Here is a 9,799-nt window from a genome sequence, read left to right as displayed (position 1 = left end):
GGGAATATGCTAAGATATTATTTGGACCTATAATGGATGTGAAGCTTTGCCTCATCTAATATACTAAGGCATTGTTTGAACTTATAATGGCTGTCAAAACTCTGCCTTTTCATAATATATAAAAGTGCAGATTGATATTATGAATAATTAGGCATATAAAGATATTATTATTGATCAGCGATTGGGTTCACCATGGTCCCTCACAAATAGTGCAATGACATTGTATATATAAGAATAATAGGGATTAACTCTATTCGCATAATGAATGTTATGTATAGTTAGGTTCCAATATACAATGTAAATAACAATCTGTAGCTTATAATTTATGCTGGTAAAGTTCACCTATCCATACATATTATTGTCTATATTTCCAATTTATAGGTTACTGTCACAGCAATTTTTCTTCTGTTTATACATTGATGAACTTTTTTATGATAGACACCAATATTGGAATGTGAGTAGCTTTGTTTGAATGTCTATGATATAATGGAATAATTACCATCAATTCTGCTTTTGAATAATGAGTAACATAGAATTGCACTCAATTTGTGATTAATTGAGCAATTATCATACCCATTGATAGAGAGTATATTGCATCTATTCCTCCATTACTCCATTTTGTTTGTTCCTTCCTCCTTGATTATGTTTACTAATTCTATTGTGAATATATATGGTCACTGTAATTTAATATCAATTCTAATGGTGACATTTCTAGATCCTTTATCTGTGAGAATTTTTATATACACCCACGGCAAAAGTTGGAGGTGATATCTTACAAACTTTGATCTCATTGGTATGTAAGTAGATGATCTTAATGTAGCAAGACTGTGATAAATGTAAATAGCATTTGGTATATCACCCTCTTTCTAACCACCACTCAGATTGCGTCCCCTGATGAAGTCCTGTAAGGACGAAACGCGTTGGGCACTCACGCATTTGTGATTTGAACATACATCTGAACGCTTCATTGAGAAGTAGATGTGGATATTACCAAAAATCATCAAGATAAATATTTGTCTATACTGTCCATTTGTAATGTAAAGTCATGTGTATGTTTTATTGAAACTTTTATATGAGTACAGTTTTTACTGTTTAAAGAATTATTTTAAAATAAACACATTTGTATGTGAAATCTGAAGTGGTCGAGCTCCCATGAGAATTTCTTAGATATATATATATATATATATATAAATTTGTTATTTATAGTATATGCCCTTGCGGACTGTACTATTTTGTAAAAACCACCAGACCATTCAAAGAGCTGCAATAGAAGGAAAATCTTTTGACCAACGTCTCTACCACCTCTGATGGGAGGCTATTCCACTTAAAGGGTAGTGGATAAGTGGAATAGCCTCCCATCAGAGGTGGTAGAGGCTAAGACTGTAGAGCAATTTACACATGCTTGAGATAGGCATAGGAATATCCTTACAAAGAATTAAGGCTCAAAAAGGGTTGAGATTACCTAAAGGATAAAAAAAGGGTCAGACTAGATGGGCCAAGTGGTTCTTATCTGCCGTCAAATTCTATGTTTCTAACGTGTAGCAAAGCACTTTAAGCAAGTCCTACACAATTTAGTTTCACTGCAGCACAAAATAATTGATCATATATCAGTATTACCGTGGGGAGGAGACAAATCTAAATTATTTCTCTAAAATTAAACTTTGTGAATAATAAAGCTAGATGTGGTCCCCGTCCCACCCAGAGGTCTAAATGAGGCCATCACGTGGCTTTGCTTTACATGAACTCTGGATTAAATTAGCACAAGAAAAAGTTCATAATTTTTTATATATTTTTTATCATGCTTCAAAAAAAAATGTGTGAGATTATCGGTGCTATCCTTCGATTTCGATCACATCTGTGAGAGAAATGGAAGGATTGTATGCACATTTTAGTACCTTGAGACGCGATGTGCGGGCACGCCGTTCGAATATCGCGTCTCAATATATTATGTGCTGCACTTAATATTTCTCGGATCGCAGTGCGATCACATGTGGTTTTAAGCCCACATGAGATATATTGCACAGCGATGTGCGATGGGCACCCGCCGGGAGCGGCCAGAGGCCGCTCCCACTCAGCGGTGACATGCTTATCACGTGATTACCGTGCGATCTATCGCATGATCGCATGGTAATCACTTTGGCAGTACTGCCAGTGCGATGCCCCGCGATGTCGCGTCGTGGGGCATCGCACAAGTGTATGACCAGCATTACTTGTACGGTTTTTATTAGCTTGATGATATTGGTGATTTATTATCATGTGTCTCATTGTGTTCATGTTTCCAGTAATTGTAGCCAGAAGGTGTTGGAGAGGCTTTGCAGGGTTGCCAGTGTGATGCGTGGAGGCATTGTCCCAGCCTGGGGGGATGGCAAGTGGGTGACCTCACCAATGTGATGTCCACAGATGGCGCCCTTGACTTCCCGGATTGCACATACCTGGTGATGGTGAGTACTGTTATCCTTTATAAGGCAGATGCATTTATTGTGTAAGTTCTCCATGCTTTGTCTATATATAAGCACCCTAAGGAAAGTGGGCATGTCCCCACTGTAACCTTGGTAACGCATTATGCGTTACAATTTTGCTGAATATATATAATTTCATATAAGTCCCTGAGTGTATATGTATGTATGTATATATATATATATATATATATATATATTAAAGTGATTGGAGGATAAGGGTTCAAGCAACCAATGGCGTCGGAATTTGAAAACAGAGGGATGATGGTGAATACCTTACAAATTCTACTTTAAGGAATATGAGTAGTCAGAATAAAATTTAACGAGAGATTTTTTTGTTTTAACTGAGTACATCAGATTAATTTTTTTTTTTTAAAAAGCACAATAAATACAAAAAAAGCAAGATATAAAATAATAATCAATATTAAAGCACAGGAGAATCTTATCTTAATTAGCAGGAGGTCACAGGGGAAAATCCAACGTGTTTCGTCCTTTAGACTTTAGTAACTAATTGTGACATCGCTTCCTGTTGTGGGCATGTGGTTCTCCATGAATTCACAATTACACAATAAAATATGATTAAAATGAAAGCCGATCTCTGTAATAGATGATTTATATTAAAACCAAGTGTTTTTTACATAAATAATTGTCCAAGAATGATTTTGTGCGTATTTCCACCACACTTCCAGTATCTGCGGTTCCTTCTGCGCTTGTGCAGGCAATCCGACCTTCCTCCAAGAGTCCTTAGTGGCGTGGTACGTTCGTCCAGACTCTGAAGTGTGGAACGCATATTGGAGCGCATCATGTGATCTGTGGTGCGTCTCCTCTCTCATTCGTTTTCAGGTTGTCATGAAAGCAGCGGTAAACAATCCATCCCAGACACATTGGACGGCAACTCAGTGCATAATTGAGATAAATGGATTAAGTTTAAGAAATCACTCTTAAATTTCATACTTTTATATAACTTATATAATAAATGCAGTTTTGGTGCTTTTTACTGATTTTAAAGGTTTCAAACAGCGTTGTTTTTAACATCTTTTAGAGGTCAATTGTCATGCAAGGCTATAGATAATTTCTAGTCTAAACAAACCATATCTAAAGTGCGAAGTGCTTAGATAACTATATTTGCATTCAAAGTGTCTATGCAGATAAAAAAGTGAACCCAAATTTAAAGTAACCGTGTTAAAGTTCACTTAAAATGATCACATAATTTGAGTATGTCTGTGTTTGCATATGAGAACATATACAGATATCAGTGCTGGTGTGAATGTGATGAATAAAAGAGACATCATGTTACTATAAATATTTTTATAGTCAATATTATTATAATTAAAGGTAAAAGCTCACAGTCACTTATTTTTCAGTACCCAGGTGGTCACCCTTCCTGGTACTGGTCAGGCCCAACACTGCTTAGCTTCCAAGATTGTCCAAGATTGGGCATTTCTAGTGTGGTTTGACTGAAATTACTTATCACGCGACATATGACGCAATAATTTCAATATTATATTTATTAATTATAAGTGCAATTATACCAGAAGAAAGTCCTTTATAAGTGAGATTACAAAGAAGTGGTGAAAATGAGTTGGAACAAAACCTTCACAAAAAAGGGGCAATTTCGTAATTCTCGTTGAGGCTCAATGGTTGCATTGTTCTTATGTGAAATATCCAAAACATTTAACATTGTGACAGTTTATTTGCCAGGTCTCCTCCTCTTTCCCCCCCAGTGTGTCCAGTTCTATAGCTTTGTAGGTCAGTTCATCTGGGTTAGAGTTGTGTTCCACAGTGGAGTGCCTTGAAATGGTATGACTATCCACTTTATTCTTGATTATTTCATATATATGCTTGTGGATCCTTAGTTTCAATGTTCTTTTGGTCTTGCGGACATATTTCTGTCCACATTTGCATTCCAATAGATATATGACTGATGAGGTGTTGCAGTTTAGAAATTCCTTAATTTTGTATTCCTTGGTATTGCCAACATCACTGAAGATTTTCCGGTTTGGATGGAGAAATTTACGTCCGCATTTATACGATCCTACACATTTTGGCATTGGATGAATTTTATACCTTGTGTTTGTTAGCATACTGGGTTCTAATAAATCCTTAAGACTTTTGGACTTCCTATAGATAATCTCCGGACGTGATTTTATATATATATATATATATATATATATATATATATACTGGAAGCGATGAAGCATTCAGCGGCACTTGACAAAGGGACGTGCCAGTCCCGAAACGGTTTTATGCCGTGATTTTCTAAATACAGTTGTTCTTTGAAAAAGACCCTGAGTGCCGCTGAATGCTTCATCGCTTCCAGTCTACCTCATTTGCATCAGAGGGCACCGGGGCACATAACTTAAGCTGTGGGAGTGCCGGTCCATTCTGCTTATATATATATATATATATATATATATATATATATGAATGCAGGGATGGTTGTGCTATCAATGTCCTTAAATTCACTGATTAGATCGTCCACAGTTCAAACGATGCAAGTGCTGGCACTCCAAAAGACAGCGTAACCACAGCTGTAATTTTCCAATGTGCACTAAAAGAGAGTGAAGGCGCACTCAATGAGCAAGTATAACAGGTAATTTATTACAATGATAAAAGCTCACATACATCTCGGATTAAAATAGCCGGCTCACGAACACATCCAAAGTGCCTCCGGATAGCAGCGTGTGAATTGTTCTCTGCCGCTCAATCATCAGATGGTCTCATCAGCGTGTATGCTTGTGGACTCCGCAACAAACTCCGATCATTCAGAGCCGTCCTTCCCGGCCACGCCCAACGCGTTTCGTCACTGCCGGACTTCGCGTTGGGCGTGGCCGGGAAGGACGGCTCTGAATGATCGGAGTTTGTTGCGGAGTCCACAAGCATACACGCTGATGAGACCATCTGATGATTGAGCGGCAGAGAACAATTCACACGCTGCTATCCGGAGGCACTTTGGATGTGTTCGTGAGCCGGCTATTTTAATCCGAGATGTATGTGAGCTTTTATCATTGTAATAAATTACCTGTTATACTTGCTCATTGAGTGCGCCTTCACTCTCTTTTAGTGCATATATATATATATATATATATAGAACCAGGAGGAAACAAACAGCGGCACTCAGGAGACTCATTCAAAGTAGATAAAGTGCAGAAAATGTTTAATCCATGATGGAATCAGGTGACCAATGTTTCGGGGCCATGGCGCTTTGTCAAGGTATCACCTTGACAAAGGGGCACCACAGCCCCGAAACGTTGGTCACCTGATTCCATCATGGATTAAATATTTTCTGCACTTTATCTACTTTGAATGAGTCTCCTGAGTGCCGCTGTTTGTTTCCTCCTGGTTCTATACTTATGATTCCAGAGGGCACCGGAGCATAATGCCTGTAGGGTGAGTGCCGGTTCTAGTATCCTCTATCTCTCTCTCTCTCTCTCTCTATATATATATATATATATATATATAGCTATATATATATATATATAGATAGCTATATATATATATATATAGATAGCTAGATATACAGTACTGTGCAAAAGTTTTAGGCAGGTGTGGAAAAAATTTTGCAAAGTAAGAATGCTTTCAAAAACAGAAGTGTTAATAGTTTTTTTTATCAATTAACAAGATGCAAAGTGAATGAGCACAAGAGAAATCTAAATCAAATCAATATTTGGTGTGACCACCCTTTGCCTTCAAAACAGCGTCAATTCTTCCACACAGGTACACTTGCACACAGTATTTGAAGGAACTCAGCAGGGAGGTTGTTCCAAACATCTTGGAGAACTAACCACAGATCTTCTGTGGATGTAGGCTGCTCAATTCGTTCTGTCTCTTCGTGTAATCCCAGACAGGCTCGATGCAGCTGACGACGGGGCTGCGTCCCCGAAACGTAGATGTCTCCACTGACAATAAAGTCACTGCACTTTAACTTTTAAGACATGCTCTGAGTGCCGCCCGTTTGTTCCCGTGTGCTATCGAGTATTTGCCCGTGGGAGGGCACCATGAGCTAAGGAAACTTTACTACGGAACTGTGAGTGCCGGGTCAAACTGTTTTGATATATATATATATATATATATAAATTTGTTATTTATAGTATATGCCCTTGCGGACTGTACCATTTTGTAAAAACCACTAGACCATTCAAAGAGCTGCAATAGAAGGAAAATCTTTTGACCAACGTCTCTACCACCTCTGATGGGAGGCTATTCCACTTAAAGGGTAGTGGATAAGTGGAATAGCCTCCCATCAGAGGTGGTAGAGGCTAAGACTGTAGAGCAATTTACACATGCTTGAGATAGGCATAGGAATATCCTTACAAAGAATTAAGGCTCAAAAAGGGTTGAGATTACCTAAAGGATAAAAAAAAGGGTCAGACTAGATGGGCCAAGTGGTTCTTATCTGCCGTCAAATTCTATGTTTCTAACGTGTAGCAAAGCACTTTAAGCAAGTCCTACACAATTTAGTTTCACTGCAGCACAAAATAATTGATCATATATCAGTATTACCGTGGGGAGGAGACAAATCTAAATTATTTCTCTAAAATTAAACTTTGTGAATAATAAAGCTAGATGTGGTCCCCGTCCCACCCAGAGGTCTAAATGAGGCCATCACGTGGCTTTGCTTTACATGAACTCTGGATTAAATTAGCACAAGAAAAAGTTCATAATTTTTTATATATTTTTTATCATGTTTCAAAAAAAAAATTGTGAGATTATCGGTGCTATCCTTCGATTTCGATCACATCTGTGAGAGAAATGGAAGCATTGTATGCACATTTTAGTACCTTGAGACGCGATGTGCGGGCACGCCGTTCGAATATCGCGTCTCAATATATTATGTGCTGCACTTAATATTTCTCGGATCGCAGTGCGATCACATGTGGTTTTAAGCCCACATGAGATATATTGCACAGCGATGTGCGATGGGCACCCGCCGGGAGCGGCCAGAGGCCGCTCCCACTCGGCGGTGACGTGCCTATCACGTGATTACCGTGCGATCTATTGCATGATCGCATGGTAATCACTTTGGCAGTACTGCCAGTGCGATGCCCCGCGATGTCGCGTCGTGGGGCATCGCACAAGTGTATGACCAGCATTACTTGTAATGTTTTTATTAGCTTGATGATATTGGTGATTTATTATCATGTGTCTCATTGTGTTCATGTTTCCAGTAATTGTAGCCAGAAGGTGTTGGAGAGGCTTTGCAGGGTTGCCAGTGTGATGCGTGGAGGCATTGTCCCAGCCTGGGGGGATGGCAAGTGGGTGACCTCACCAATGTGATGTCCACAGATGGCGCCCTTGACTTCCCGGATTGCACATACCTGGTGATGGTGAGTACTGTTATCCTTTATAAGGCAGATGCATTTATTGTGTAAGTTCTCCATGCTTTGTCTATATATAAGCACCCTAAGGAAAGTGGGCATGTCCCCACTGTAACCTTGGTAACGCATTATGCGTTACAATTTTGCTGAATATATATAATTTCATATAAGTCCCTGAGTGTATATGTATGTATGTATATATATATATATATATATATATATATATATTAAAGTGATTGGAGGATAAGGGTTCAAGCAACCAATGGCGTCGGAATTTGAAAACAGAGGGATGATGGTGAATACCTTACAAATTCTACTTTAAGGAATATGAGTAGTCAGAATAAAATTTATCGAGAGATTTTTTTGTTTTAACTGAGTCTACATCAGATTAAATTTTTTTTTTTAAAAAGCACAATAAATACAAAAAAAGCAAGATATAAAATAATAATCAATATTAAAGCACAGGAGAATCTTATCTTAATTAGCAGGAGGTCACAGGGGAAAATCCAACGTGTTTCGTCCTTTAGACTTTAGTAACTAATTGTGACATCGCTTCCTGTTGTGGGCATGTGGTTCTCCATGAATTCACAATTACACAATAAAATATGATTAAAATGAAAGCCGATCTCTGTTATAGATGATTTATATTAAAACCAAGTGTTTTTTACATAAATAATTGTCCAAGAATGATTTTGTGCGTATTTCCACCACACTTCCAGTATCTACGGTTCCTTCTGCGCTTGTGCAGGCAATCCGACCTTCCTCCAAGAGTCCTTAGTGGCGTGGTACGTTCGTCCAGACTCTGAAGTGTGGAACGCATATTGGAGCGCATCATGTGATCTGTGGTGCGTCTCCTCTCTCATTCGTTTTCAGGTTGTCATGAAAGCAGCGGTAAACAATCCATCCCAGACACATTGGACGGCAACTCAGTGCATAATTGAGATAAATGGATTAAGTTTAAGAAATCACTCTTAAATTTCATACTTTTATATAACTTATATAATAAATGCAGTTTTGGTGCTTTTAACTGATTTTAAAGGTTTCAAACAGCGTTGTTTTTAACATCTTTTAGAGGTCAATTGTCATGCAAGGCTATAGATAATTTCTAGTCTAAACAAACCATATCTAAAGTGCGAAGTGCTTAGATAACTATATTTGCATTCAAAGTGTTTAACCGTGTTAAAGTTCACTTAAAATGATCACATAATTTGAGTATGTCTGTGTTTACATATGAGAACATATACAGATATCAGTGCTGGTGTGAATGTGATGAAGTGTGATGAATAAAAGAGACATCATGTTACTATAAATATTTTTATAGTCAATATTATTATAATTAAAGGTAAATGCTCACAGTCACTTATTTTTCAGTACCCAGGTGGTCACCCTTCCTGGTACTGGTCAGGCCCAACACTGCTTAGCTTCCAAGATCGGCCAAGATTGGGCATTTCTAGTGTGGTTTGACTGAAATTACTTATCACGCGACATATGATGCAATAATTTCAATATTATATTTATTCATTATAAGTGCAATTATACCAGAAGGAAGTCCTTTATAAGTGAGATTACAAAGAAGTGGTGAAAATGAGTTGGAACAAAACCTTCACAAAAAAGGGGCGATTTCGTAATTCTCGTTGAGGCTCAATGGTTGCATTGTTCTTATGTGAAATATCCAAAACATTTCACATTGTGACAGTTTATTTGCCAGGTCTCCTCCTCTTTCCCCCCCCCAGTGTGTCCAGTTCTATAGCTTTGTAGGTCAGTTCCTCTGGGTTAGAGTTGTGTTCCACAGTGGAGTGCCTTGAAATGGTATGACTATCCACTTTATTCTTGATTATTTCATATATATGCTTGTGGATCCTTAGTTCCAATGTTCTTTTGGTCTTGCGGACATATTTCTTTCCACATTTGCATTCCAATAGATATATGACTGATGAGGTGTTGCAGTTTAGAAATTCCTTAATTTTGTATTCCTTGGTATTGCCAACATCACTGAAGATTTTCCGGTTTGGATGGAGAAATTTA

The 9,799-nt window shown here is 38.0% G+C and overlaps 1 long non-coding RNA gene across 1 annotated transcript; it reads left to right on the top strand.

Moving 5' to 3' along the window:
• The first annotated feature begins 380 nt into the window (after positions 1–380).
• Positions 381–1,071, top strand: LOC134981331 (uncharacterized). The gene is made up of 3 exons (XR_010190538.1): positions 381–454; positions 716–793; positions 882–1,071. It is a non-coding gene; the product is annotated as an uncharacterized LOC134981331 (long non-coding RNA).
• Positions 1,072–9,799: the final 8,728 nt, after the last annotated feature.

Source organism: Pseudophryne corroboree, chromosome 12 (genome assembly GCF_028390025.1).
Source record: "Pseudophryne corroboree isolate aPseCor3 chromosome 12, aPseCor3.hap2, whole genome shotgun sequence".
NCBI classification, from domain to species: Eukaryota; Metazoa; Chordata; class Amphibia; order Anura; family Myobatrachidae; genus Pseudophryne; species Pseudophryne corroboree.
Note: the sequence above shows the minus strand (reverse complement) of the source record. Positions and strands in the feature narration are given on the sequence as shown.